This window comes from Tachypleus tridentatus, chromosome 10 (assembly GCF_004210375.1).
Source record: "Tachypleus tridentatus isolate NWPU-2018 chromosome 10, ASM421037v1, whole genome shotgun sequence".
Taxonomy (NCBI): Eukaryota; Metazoa; Arthropoda; class Merostomata; order Xiphosura; family Limulidae; genus Tachypleus; species Tachypleus tridentatus.
In genome coordinates, this window is record NC_134834.1 from 137,176,958 (window position 1) to 137,191,713 (window position 14,756).

General features: G+C 32.4%; 1 protein-coding gene and 1 long non-coding RNA gene across 6 annotated transcripts in view; one reads left to right on the forward strand and one right to left on the reverse strand.

Moving 5' to 3' along the window:
* Positions 1-645: 645 nt before the first annotated feature.
* The window catches only part of LOC143230423 (uncharacterized), a 127,313-nt gene continuing 113,202 nt past the window's right edge, over positions 646-14,756 (forward strand). For 2 of the 5 annotated variants that reach the window (XM_076463951.1, XM_076463953.1), the window contains exons 1-2: positions 646-824; positions 3,058-3,152. The gene's annotated coding sequence lies outside the window, so the exon portion shown is untranslated. The remainder of the gene's footprint in view (positions 825-3,057; positions 3,153-14,756) is intronic. The other 3 variants (XM_076463949.1, XM_076463952.1, XM_076463957.1) reach the window with 2 other exon arrangements.
* LOC143230424 (uncharacterized) overlaps positions 1,239-14,756 on the reverse strand; it is a 32,653-nt gene continuing 19,135 nt past the window's right edge. Inside the window, exons 2-3 of the long non-coding RNA XR_013016431.1 lie at positions 3,040-3,100; positions 1,239-1,864 (exon numbers count right to left, since the gene is read on the reverse strand). This is a non-coding gene — a long non-coding RNA (uncharacterized LOC143230424). The remainder of the gene's footprint in view (positions 1,865-3,039; positions 3,101-14,756) is intronic.

Below are 14,756 nucleotides of genomic sequence, written 5' to 3' on the forward strand. Positions count from 1 at the left end.
CTTACTAAATCTAATTATTCTTTCGTAATTTAACCGAAATCACTATAATTAATAATATTAACATTAAATAATATTTAAAAGTCTTTAACGGCATAACAGCTTATTTTTTAAAGGTGAAATTATATGACTAAATCGCTGACGTTTGTCGATGAAGTAGCAAGAGAAAAAGTTCACCTACTGTTTGCTGTCGTTATTAAAATAACCAGATTAAAGTGGACATGTTGATCAGGTAAATATTAAAGTAACTACAAATAATTCCACTAAACTAGCGTTAAATCTAGCAACAAACAGGGATTAGGAAATGTAAATGGTTATGATGGTATGGTAAAGTGAACTAGCTGTTCGTAAACGCCGAACTGCCTATATGTTGAATAATGAGGAAATAACAAACATTATTGTTTCCTATGCTCTCAGTCGGTATCCTTATACCTTATTTACGCTAACGTACAAAAGCTGGCTTGAAACCGATGTTAGTTACTCTAGTCTTCTAGTGTCTCACTCTTTCTGTGGAAACCAATCGATATGTTCAAACTCCGGACAGTGGACCAAAAGATGTGGAAGCACGCCCTCAAGTTCTTCCGAATCACTCGTGTGTTTTCTAGCGGCTGTGGCATTGACGTCACATCGCAGAGGGGTCACTTGGTTAATCCCAGCAGGATCGTTTCTTAGATACGCTACTTACGTCATCTGGTTCTCGTGCATCGAGCTAGCACGCGCTTCGTGTGTTTCATTTCTATCCTTTCTTTGTTCTACTTAAAAACGATGTATCATGTAATCTAATGGTTAGAACTGTGGAGAACATGAAGATAAAGAGGAAGTAATGAGTAAGTAACGATTCTTAGTTTTCTACACTAATCTATATGTCAAGGATCTTTATACAAGAAATGGGAAAAAAAACAAAAAACGTTTTGTTAGTAGGCTTACAGTTACCACTGTTTCATCTTTATGGAATTTGTTAAAAGCCATCTATATAGTAATATTTCATTTTCTTTAGATAATGTCGCCTTGTTTATTATAATTTGTATGTCTGGTATTTTATATACCTTTATAAAACAATGGTACGACATGTTTATAAAACAAATAAATAGATGTATTTAGATAACGCTGTTAGCTGCAACAGGTAGTTGAGCATTATGGGAAGGAAAAAACACTTAAATATGAACACTTTAATATTATGATACATTTATTTGAAGTATCATATTATTAATATATACATTACGTGAAGACTGCTTAATTACCCTTTCGCGTTAACTAAAACAAAATCATATAACAGAAGTGCAACTCAATATATATATGAACAATTATAGAAGATGCTACTGCAATCCAACAACAGCATTGTATAGATGAGTAACAGACACAAGAGTCTATCTATGAATGACGAGAAAAAGTAACGTTAACATAATAAGAACGAATGTATGTGGAAAAAGAAATAAAAACTGTTATTTTAATGAGCTATTTCTGAAAAGAACAATAGTTACAATAATTGTGAAACTAATCTGTTATATAAATATATACATCTAATTTAAGGATAACATAGGATCTGCTGGTTCATATAATCAGTGTCATCCACAAAACTTTAAAATAAAACGAAACACTTACAGTTCTCATGATTAAATACGCGAAAAAATAATGTAAATACTGTTACTTCCCTTTACAATCTTAAATTCCTTAGTTGGATCCTGTCCAATTCTTCTTTTGTTCAAGATAAAATAAGCTCAGAAATTTTAGCCAGTCCTCATACATTAACACTTCAATCCTAAGCATTGTCTAAACAGCCCATATTTGGGTAATTTTCAACAATTCTATGTCCTTTCTCAGGTAGAATAAACTGAATAAATATTCCAGAAGTGGTCTAACCAATGACCTATAGAACGGAATAATAACCTCTTTAGACTTGTATTCAATGTTTCTGTAGATATAATCTGAAATTCTGTTTGCTTTACCACTAGCAAAGCATACTGCTTGGATGGCTTAAGAAACTGATCAATTACTACACCAATATTCCTTTCTTTCATAACACTGTTAATGTTACTACCATCCAACTTACATTTATCATTCGTTTATCATGAAGATACCTTGTATTACCGCCTTTGAAAATGGAATTATGCATAAAAAAGTACTTAAGTAGCATTTTATAAAATGATTAATAATTTGTTCTATAAATGAGAAAAGATAATTTAATTATGGAAACTATTCTATAGGAAAAAATAATCTAAATGGAGCTTAATAGCGGGTAGATGTTTTAAAACATTGTTTCGTCGAATAGTAAATATAAAACTGTTAATGTCGTCTCATTCTGTAGTTTAATCTGTTGATGAGGCAATTTTCCTATTAATAGGCTTAGGTTATTGGATAGTAATCCTATAACTATAAACAAACAACTTCTATTTATTGTTATTAGTATTTATTCATATTTTACCGCAATAATTTGAAAATAAATTTATGTTTACACACATATATATATATTTAAATATTTTCATTGCATTCCAATATTAGCTCTATAAAACGATAATGTATAAGAAAAATAAACTAACTAACCTTTTGTCTCTCGTAATATTGTGACAATTGTCCTGAAAAACCTTATTTTAGTAAGGACAAGAAGACAAAAAACAACAAACTTTAATCTTTTGTTCTCAGGTAAGTGTGACAACTGTTCTGATAAACCATATTCTAGTAAATCCTAAAGGACAACAAGACGAAGAACACAACAAGCTTTAACCTTCGTCCCCGGTAAGAGTGTGACGGCTGTTTTGAAAATCCTTACTCTAATAACAGTTTGTCCTGAAAAATCTTATTATAGTAAATTGTAAAGGGCGACAAGATAAAAAGCACAACAGACGATTTTTTTTTTCGGGTAAGAGTGTGGCTTCTGTCCTGAGAAAAACTATATTATATTCAGTAAATCGTAAAGGACGACGAGACAGAAACATTAAATCTAAAATTTTAATTTCGTCTCTGGTGAGAATTTCTCAGGTCTCTTGATATACTGTATTCTACCTAGTATATCTTCAAGTATGCCAAGACAATAAACACACATACCTTAACCTTTTGCCTCAGGTACGAGTTTGACGGTTGTTGTGAAAATCCTTATTCTAGTAAACTGGAAAGATCGACAAGAGAACAAGTGTAATAAACGTTAAACTTTGTCTCAGGTAAGGATTTCAAGGTTATCCAGAAAATCTTATTTTAATAAACCCTAACGGACAATAAAGATAAAAACACAATACACTTTCTTATGATATTAACAGGCATACATTATCACTCTCAAACCTTAGTAAACAGTAATTAAAACATTAGTATAATACAAATGAATATGATGTCTTCAAACACGCATCGTAACCTTAAATCTAATAAAGCGTAAAAACAATAAAAATATGTTGTCTGTGACTCTATATAACCCTAGGACACATCTAATACCAATAAATTTTACTTTTAAATCCTCACAGCTAAATTAGTTTTATGGTGGGGAAAAATTTCAGAAGATATGTTGCTGGCAGATGTTCTTCCTATGCAATGTATGATGCTAAGTGATACCTTACGCTTATATGAAAATATAATGTTTTCTATTGTGTGTATTATTTATTGCTACAGCATAATTTTGTTTGAAAAAATGAATGATATTGAAAGGAAACAAAATAAAAGTCTCATTAACTACAGAATTCTGTTATGGGGCAAAGAGTCTCTTGGACAGCGACTTCTTGGACACAACAGATAGATCTGAAATACTTTTCAGCCAACTATGATTTTCAATTCACAATGAACAACTCAAGAAAGATGTGAAAAAACATCTGTAATTAATTTGGCCTTTGTGACACACAAAACAATTTACGGTTCTACTTCTTACTTCAATGAGTCGTCCTCCAATAGCACAGCGACACGTTAGCAGACTTACAACACTATAAAAGCATGTTTCGCTATTCGTATTGAGCACATCACACGGTGTATTTTGTACATAACTACAAACAAACAAACAAACAAACACTGATGCGAAGAAACACTGAGAAAATTACAATTATTTGCAAATCACCTTTTATAAGATTATCTTGCAATAAAGTATACAAGTTGTTCTGGCGAAGAACCTCGATGTAAGTAACTGAGTAATATGTTTGTCATGCGAATGTACCAAGTTAATTACGCTTTCTCAGGATTAAGAGAGCCCAAATAAACTGATTATATTTTTCACTGTCATCAATATTTAATGAGGCTAGCCTGCATTCAAACAGATGAAAAAAATAGTTACATCTCTTGATATCAATGCCATTTAAACAATTTAATTTCCTGTCTCACTGTCAACAGAACTTAAACACACTAATCACCTGTCACATTGTTCAGACTAGTTACCTGTTACAATGTCTGCATAATCAAAACAGGCTCTTGATGTTAATCACTGTAAACTAGGTTTAAATAAACTATTCACCGTTCAAACTCTCAATATAATTTTAACAAACTGCTTAGCTGTTTTATTGACAACATAATTAAAATTCGCCAGTCGCTTTCTGTTACTGTCAGCAGCATCTGTCTAAGTTATTGCCTTTCTAAGTACTTAAAGTGTGGTTGCAGCAATTGTATTTCATAATTTGTTACCTATAAGGTCACTTAGTTCTAGTTACTAATTAGATGAAAATATTTGTATTTACTATCATTATTAGATAATCACCTTCAGTTTATAGTATAAAATACTATTGTAGACTGTTTTGAAAGCCTTAATAAAGCAATACTTCAAGATCAGGTTAATTTTCACCATATAAATAAACACCGAACATAGAACAGCATTAACAGTTTATATCTGAAATAAATGCAAAATAATGCTATTACTTTCACAGCTACTTTAGCAGCTATTCAAACTTCATATCAACAAACACATATACATAAAGAACTAAACCCGTGAAACATATAAATTCACAATACTAAACTTAAGAAAACAACCAGAAATTGAACTAGAAAATAATGCGTTAAAAGAACTAAACTTCGTGGCAACAAAAACATCCTAGATATAGCTACAATCCTAAAGGAACTCAGCATGAAGCTAAACCCAATACAATAAGAAGAAAAGGGAAACTTCTAGAAACAAAATAAAGTCTGTATTTCAATGAGACACATAAAAACCCTACTTCAATACTACTCGAGCGGAAAAATATTCCCTCAAAAATTAAAAAGTAACATTGTAATATGTCTACTAGCAGACAAAGGTAACTACAAAAACTAAATATCTATTTTACTTTCAATGAAAACTAGATAGATAAATTACTTACCTCACCGTCAAAATATGTTAAATAAATTCTTATCTGTTTTACTGTCGAAAGAAGTCAGATATATAATTTGTTGTTTAACCCAAAAAAATATCAAACAAATTAATTTTCTATATCAAAATAATTCTAACGCTCCAGCTGTTGTTCTTCACTCTTAACATTAACATTGTTCAATCTAATTATTTGTTTCACTGTTAACATATCTTAAATAGTCTAGTTAACCTCTGGCACTGCAAGCAGAATTTAATTAAACTAGTTAATTTTCTCTCAACATAAAGTAAGTTATCAACATCTACATAATATAAAGAAGCTAGCTATACAGGTAAAAAACAATTAAACGCGCTAGAGCTAACACAGTAAAAAAATATATATTTGAACATAATTTCAACAAACTGACTACCAATCTCATTATCGACACAGGCTAAGTACATTAGTTAACCGTTCCAGTGCCAACATAGTAAAAATTAAACTAACTTCCAGTTTCACTGTGAAAAAAAATTAAACATAACTATTACATCTATTGCTCTTTTGGTACAAGTTATCCCCGCTTTAAAGCTCTAGATTTCAGAGCAGGAGAGCCAGATTTGATTCTGTGTGATGCCACAAAATATTCCAATCAGTTTATAGCCATTAGTGCGTTATAAGAGCTATAGCCAGTTTCTCAGCGTGACAAGAAAGAGTATGACAGGGTGTGTTATCCAAGCATGTAGGTCCTGCTTCACTGTGTACCTCTCTCTTACTATGGTACATTTAACTCTTTTTATATTAAAGCTGACATACTAGTTTTTGTGACAAGTTGTTTCTTTGTCTGTAAAGTTGTTTCAAGTTGTCTGGCTGTAGTTATATGTTTGGTCAGCAGTTAAAAATTGAGGACGGCAGCAGATAAGCTTAGAAGTTTTATCATAAAAGGTACACAATAAATACAGTTTATCCGCTAAAAAAATTTAAGTGATGTATATACAGTTCAATAAAGATATCTTTTTCTAGTCATGGAACGATGAAACACAGCCCCTCTTTGTAACATAAATAGAATCTACACGCTATAAATATAATTTATACAGAGTAAAAAAATTAAAACATTTGTCTTACTGTCAACAGAATTTAAAAAAATAGGATATCGTCTCTTACTTAAGAAAACAAAATCCAATACTTTTGTCTTGTTCTGAACAAATTATTTATGTTTATCACTGGCTTACTATCCGTATTCTTACGTTGACGCAAACTAAGTAGACACGTTACCACTATGGTTGACTGGAATGCCAACTTCATTATTTGTTTGTTTATTTGTAATTAAGCACAAAACTTCACCTTGGGCTATCTGTGTTCTGCTCGATATGGGTATTGAAACCCGGTTCTTAGCGCTGTAAGTCCGAAGGCATAACGCTGTACTATTGGGAGAGGAGGCGCAAATTCATTAAAAATATTTCTTTATCACTTCTAATTGTCTGGTTGTAGTTATATTTTTTGTTATATTTGTATACTTCTGTCGTATTGGAAGCAAGTATCTTCCAAAAGCTGGCTTTATAACGATTGTTATAAATTTTAGATGTGGGGCCTTGTTAGGTTTAGTACCTATAACTGCTCTTAATAGTCATTTTTCACCAACATATGAGGCTTGTAACTAGAAGTTAAACCCGATACTGGGTGTATTATCCAAATATGTAGTTCCTGCTTCACCGCATACCTCTCTCTTACCATGATACATTTTACTCTCTTGACATTAAAATTGACATACAAGTTTTTGTGATAAGCTGTTTCTTTGTCTGTAGAGTTGTTTCAAGCTATCGTGCAAGGTAAAGAGGTGCTTGTTTTCTCCTGATCTTTGTTGTTTTAATGTGAAAAATATCGCTTGTGTTGTGTAACCTTTATAAATATATTTGGTTTTTAACTCTTGTTATTTGAAACATCATATAAACCTGTATCAGAATTTTTTTTCCCGTCACTCATTAATCACTGTGCCATTTACGGATATTCTCTTATCTTAGTACCCCATTGGCACAGCGGTATGTCTGGGACTTACAAAGTTGAAACCGGGTTTCGATACTCATGGTGGGCAGAGCACAGGTAGCCCATTGTGTTGCTTTCTGTTTAACCTCTAACAAACTATTATTTAATAAACCAAAAAATTTCTTAAAATGAGTTGCTTCATTAGAGTTTACTTTAAAACATGCACACAATAAACGGCTTTTAAATAAATAATTTATTCACCGTAGTTGTTTATTATTTTGCAGTGACGAAGTTGATCAAAAAGATGTGGTAATTTTACCAGGAGAAGTGACATTTAGTAAAAAATGTTGAATTATTATGATCAGGGTGTTTTGTTCAAACATTTGGTTAACATAGAAAGCTCGCCCTTTCAGCCGTGGTGGCATTACAATATGACGGTCAATCCACTATTCGTTGATCAGAAAGTAGCCCAAGAGTTAAGAATGGGTGTTGGTGACTAGCTGCCTTACACTGCTAAATTAGGGACGGCTAGCACAGATATCCCTCGTGTAGGTTTGCTCGAAATTCAAATACGAGCAAGCAAAGCATTGAAAGCAATTTTAAATGTGGACTTAATACAGTTAAATTATACTTCAACGTTATAGTCAAATTGTATTTATGTTTCACCATATTTCAGTATTACTTATTAATTTAAACATAATTAAGAAATTTCCATTGCTTAAAGAAGAGTTCGTTAAGGAACTCACGTTAAATGAACACAGTGCGAAGATATTTTAGAAGTACATTTTATTTTATTAGTATTACTAGCTTTGTGAAAGCTTGACCTCTGGTAACCCTAATCGTTTGTAGACATTTGCTAGTGTTCTTATCAGTCGATAAAAGTTCAGTTGATGCCTATAGCGACATCAACTGAAGTGTAACTGTCGCTGTATAACATTCGTTATATTCTAAAGAAACAGTTGATGAGAACCTTTTATCCTTGTTTCATTCGTATACTTCAATCAGTAAAAGCAATAAAGTTATTCATGTAAAACATGCAAACATTCGTTACATTCTACAGAAACAGTTGGTGAGAACCCTATGCCGTTGTTTCATTTGAATACCTCAATCTGTTAAAGTGAAAAAAAACTATTTATGTAATACAAGAAATTTAGTATAATATCATTTGGAAAAATTGATTTGTCTTTACTCCCTAAAAAAGTCAGTTGTGTGAAGTTTTAATACACTTACCACCCATCTTGAGATACATTGTGTCAAGTCTGTATGCAAAGAATTTTTCATTTACGTCATTTATAAATGTATTTAGTAACTTTTTTTGTCTGATTAGGAAGACAGTACTGATTAAACAATTTAAGAAACATGACTGTTCATCGTGTTTAGGAAGACACTTCAGTTATTTGGATGATACTTACGAATACTTTATATAGGCTTAACTTTATTTACCTTTCTTCCAACATACACAATCTGATACTAACTCCGCCTCCTACTGGCTCAACGATAAGTCTCTAGACCTACGACTCTAAAATTGGAGTTTTGATACACAATGTAGGCACAGCATAGATAGCCTGTTGCACAGCTTAGCGATATAACTATAAATAAACAATTGTATTTATTTTTTTATTATTGGAATTTGAAGATATCACTAACTTAAAGCCGCAAATATATTTACTGTTTTTTTTTTTCATTATGTACTTATCCATCTAGAATATCAGTGAGACTGAGGTGACTGTGAACACGAAAGGAACGTAAAAAAACTGTTTCAGTTTCATCACGTTATGTGAATAAAGTAGGATAGTTGAGCTCAAATTATAATTTCAATTTTGCAATATTAATTATGAAGTTTATTAAGTATTGGCTACTTCTCGTTTATTCTTCTGTCGAAATAGATAATACCAACAACTCATTTATTATTTACTTTTTCTGGAATTAGTTACAAAGCTACACAATGGGCTATCTATGCTCTGCCCACCGCAGGTATCGAAATCCGGTTTATAGCGTTGTGAGTCCGCAGATATGCCGCTGTGCCACTGATGGTATTATTGTTCACTAACATTACTAAATGCGTTACCACCACATTATACAAAGTTAGAATGATATCAGTATTTTTTTTAGAAGAGATGTAGAATTGTATAGTGAAAGGCATTTTCCATGGTTTACAATGATAAGCATTTCGATGCATAATTTAGAAACTAAGAATATCAAAACCGTATTGAAAAGACTGTGATAAGGACAGACGGGCTTTCTTAACGCAGTGCATATAGGTTGTTTCATTTTAGCTTAACCAAAGACAAATGTCCCTTTATCTACAAATGTGATATTTTTCGGGTGTTTTGTAAAATTACACTGTTGTGTTAATAAACACTACAGACAAAATGTTGTTTTAATACTTGTTATATCCCTTTGTCTAAAAGTGGCGAATAATATTTATAAACGTTTAGCCAAATAAAAATGAAGATGGTTTTAATTTTATATAAACTAGACCCTGGTTATATCGAAATAAATAAGAGATTGGTTACTGTTGTTATATTTGGCGTCGAAGAATAAACATACAAATAATTTATATACACAGTAATGTGAGAATCAAAGGATTAGAAAAGGACTGTAAGTGTTAGGTGAAAAAAAATATAATGAAGTATTTGTTTGTTTGTTTTTTAAAGCTACATGAGGACTATCTTCGCTAGTCGTCCCTAATTTAGCAATGTAAGACTAGAGGAAAGGCAGCTGGTTATCACCACCCACTGCCAACTTTTGGGCTACTCTTTTACCAACGAATAATGGGATTGACCGTAACATTATAACACATCCACTGCTAAAAGAGGGAGCATGTTAGATGTGACGGGGATTCGAACCGCGACGTTGATGTAACGGGTGAGACCAGGTCAAAGGAACAAATTAAATAGAAAAATAAAAAATAAAGACACATAAGCGAAACTATTACACAGACAACAGAATAGACTATTTTAGTTTTACTAGCTTTCTTATTGCTAAGTGAAGAGTGCTCAGGATATTTCATCTGAGCGATGAGTTTACTTGAAAATTAAATGAATCTAAGACACGCTAATATTCAACGTATACAGAACACACGTATCACTTTCGTAGACCCAAGTATAATTAACTGTATCCACACAGAACAGGAACTAAGAAAATAAACCTTTCAAGGTGCGTTAATCCGGGAAGTAAAAGATATTTATGTGGATATCAGACAAATAGCGTGAAAAGGTCATCTATCTTCTTACCACCAACTTAATAAACTCATGAAAGACACGGTTTGAAATAACTGGAAACTTGTAAATTATAACATACTAAAATGCCAGTTTCATATGGTTGATAGTGAAAAAATTAAAATCAAGAAATATATGAGAGTATCAATGATGCAATTAAAAAAAGTTATTTATGAGGTAATGCTTTCTGTTTCAACTCATTTATACAGCATAAAAACAGCCTTCATCTCTTCAAAACCGAATTACTGCCAAAAATGAGGCATGTTACAACTAGATTGTGACGACATACACTGTATCTTTGCTTGTGTATTTCAGGTTTGAGAAGTATTTTCGGCTATTTGTTAAATACAGGGGAATATGTGTTTGCATTAAGTATGTTAGGAAGAAACGTTGGTTAAACATTCCTTGTTCGTGAACCACTCATTCCCTTCAGAAGAAGAATTTTACTCAAGCAAATGTCAAGGTTGACGTTCTTCTTATGTGGGGCTCAGTAGTCTATAAATGGGAAACCGTTCGTTTCGTTTTCCTTTCCTCCCGAATAAGCCTAACTTATTTCGAAGGAAATCAGAGAATATAAAGGATAATTATATTGTAATGACGTACTCTAGTGAAGCAAGTATATTTGTTTCGCTTCTGTTACTTCTTAGAAGAGCAAGCAACTTGTTAATTAAGCATAAAGATAAATTAGTGAAGTAAATGCAAATTAAGTTACTAAGTTTTTCTACGAAGTGCCAGTTCATTACATTATTAAATTTTGTTTCATGAGTATGTTGTGTTTCAGATGTAATAGCTAATTAGTTATTGATCTATATGGTACTAAAAAATCAGGTTGACTCAGAATGGTTATGAGATAAGTAAAGAAGTTGAATTACAAATCAAAAAATTAAACTGACTGGTGTTATAGAAGATTTAGAAAATTGGTCAAACAAATACATCCAAAAGGATATATGAAAAATATTTGGTCGAAAACATAAAATTTAACAGTATGTAATTAAAGAAGAATCGTATACTTTTGCATGTACTGTTGTTCATTATTAATATAACATAACGCTTAGGGACAACAAGAGACGTGTTAGTCCATCTCGGCTGTCTCCACCTCTAAGTCAAATTAAAACTATTAAAGAAAATTAAAGCCAGCCCTTATCATTCATATATCTATCAAACATTCTTTTAAACTTATTCAAATTTTTGTCTCCGCAATATCCAAAGGCAACGTATTCCATAGGCAACCAACCTATTTGAGAAATAGAACCGCCTTAGCTGAAGACCGCTTTTACCGTGCTTAAGTCCATGTTTGTGTCCCCTAGCTCTATAAATCGTGATTTAAGTATAAAAATGTTGATGCAGCAACATTATCAATTCCTTTTACAATTTTAAATTATTTTTAAAAACATTTTTAAAGGTTTTTCTTTAGCAAAAGATCTCAATCTTTGGTTTACGTGGATGAGGAACTATTGGAGAGAGGGAAAGCAATAGGAATAGAGAATAACATATATTTTCAACTTAGAAAGGTTATAGGTGATTTCTTGATACAACGTGTAGATAGAATAGTTTTTGGAATAGATAGGAAGAAAAGGGCACAGGTGGAAGACTTTTCTGATAGCGCAAGAGATATAATTAAGGGGACTATCAACGATACAGTTTGTGTTGTGCACAGATGGGCTAACAATATGGAAAAGAGCAAATTAGAGGAAATAATTAATACATACCATGGGTTGGTAAAAGCATTTAAAGATAAAAGCTATAAATTAATTGTGTCAGTGATACTGCCTAGAATTAATTATAGAGTTGAAATTTTGAGTAGGTCACTAGGGCTAGATGCTAGGTTGAAATTTATATGTAATGATGAGCAGGTTAGCTGGTTGGATTTGTGGGATCAGTTCACTGGGAGGAGAGAACATTTTGGAATGGATGATTCACATTTAAGAGAGAAAGATGTTTGTTTGTTTTGTTTTTTTTTTGGAATTTCGCGCAAAGCTACTCGAGGGCTATCTGCGCTAGCCGTCCCTAATTTAGCAGCGTAAGATTAGAGGGAAGGCAACTAGTCATCACCACCCACCGCCAACTCTTGGGCTAATCTTTTACCAACGAATATACCGTCACATTATAACACCCCCACGGGTGAAAGGGCGAGCATGTTTGGTGCGACGGGGATTCGAACCCGCGACCCTCAGTTTACGAGTCGAACGCTTTAACCCACCTGGCCATGCCCGGTCAAGAGAGAAAGAGTCTGGCATGTTTGCAAGAACTCAGCTATAAGAGAAGCTCTAAACTAGATCTAGATAGTGGTGAGGGGAAAAATAAACTAAATGAAACTAATTTGAGATGTAAGGGAAGGTTTAGTATAGAGAATCAGTATAAAAGTAGTTATAAGAATAGGCTTAATCATTACTATTATAATGCTAGAAGTATAAGAAATATAATAGACGAGTTTAGGGAACTGGTTGGAATAGAAGATTTTGATATAATGGGTATAACCGAAACATGGTTAAATGTAGATGATTTTGATGAGAAACGTTTCTTTGAAATACTTGGTTATAGACTATTTAATAGAGACAGAAGAGAGTGGCTCTATATGTAAAGTGTTAGTTACATCCTGTTAAAGTTGAGAATGTTAAAGATAATACCAAGAAGACCGAATTCATTTGGTTTTCTGTTAAAGGACGTCAAGGAAAAAATCTCTTAGTAGGAATGTGTTACAGATCATCAGATGAAAATGATGAAATTAGTGAAAAAAAAATTACAGAAAGATTAAGACTTCAGCTGTTCATGAACTCATAATTATTGGTGATTTTAATTTCACACATATATATATATCGAGTGGGAAATTCTAAAATCAAATCTGAGGGAAAATGATTTTCTGGAGAATGTTCAAGATGGATTTCTTCACCAGTTGATCAAGGAACCTTCGAGAAATAATGATATTTTAGATTTACTGTTAACTTCTAATCTGAAAATGGTTGAAAAGGTGGAAATTAAAGAACACCTAGGTACAAGTGATCACTGCTGTATTAGATTTGATGTTTTGTTACATATAGAAATCAGGAACGATGATATTTTAGTTCAAAAAGCAATTTTGAAGAGATGCAACAACAACTATCTGTTGTGAATTGGGCAGCTGAGTTATTTGGAGACATTTAGCAAATGTGGAATTTTTAAAGAAAAATTTTCAATATTCAAAACAAATATATTATTTACAGATAGAAAAGTTTAGCTGCAAGTAGAAACCCAAATTGGCTCTCGAAGGGTATAAGAGATAAAATTAAATAAAAGCATCACAATTTTGAGAAATTTAACAAACCAAAGAAAGCTATTTGTGAAAGATTTCGCCACGGATCGTGAAAATAACATGTTCTGAACTTTATCATAAAACTTGATGTAGAGAGACTTTTATACTTAATCCTTAATATATACATAGAAATATAGAATATGACGTTAAAATATTTTTGAAACTGTTTCTGATCACTTTTAAATATAAAACTTAGCCCTGATACTAATAACCTTATTTTTGCTACTTTTAAACATATTTATAACTAGATATTAAAAAAAAACAATACTTTTGAAACTAGTTCGAAAATAACAGGCCCGGCATGGACAACTTGTTAGGGTGCTCGACTCGTAATCTGAGGGTCACTGGTTCGAATCCTAGTTACATCACACATGGCCGCCCTTTTAACCGTGAGAGCGTTATAATTCGACGGTCAATCCCAATATTTGTGGATAAAAGAGTAGCTTAAGAGTTGGCGGTGGGTGGTGATGACTAGCTGCCTTCCCTCTAGTCTTACATTGCTAAATTAGGAACGGCTAGCGCAGATAACCCTCGTGTAACTTTGCGTGAAATTGAAAAAACAAACAATCGTACTTAACTGAAACATAAAGCTCGATACTATGATAGCAATGAGCTTTTGTTTGCGAGTTAGAATTATCTATTATAATACAAGACTTCATTATTTAAAAAAAAAACCTGCTATAAGTTTGTAGTTATACGAAAAGTTCTATGACAACCATTCAGTAAATATTCCGTTAGTGGTGGTAGATGCCAGAAAGAACTTCAACGGCAGAATTACCGTGTCCATTAGCGTTCCTGACTGTATCTTATAAGAGAAGGTTTAGTGCTTTTTTACAGTATTTTAATGGGTTTAGTACGTACTTGTATGAGGCTGCCAAGATATTTTTACCATTTGAAATGATTTGTGGCACTTATACTTTAGTCTTGAGAGTTGAAAACATTCCTAAATCTTCTTGGCTATCAATTGTGTTAATGACCAGCCAAGAGCCACCAGGAACTATTGCGTTATTGTTCTAATCTTCAAGTAAAATTCATATCTGATTTTCATAA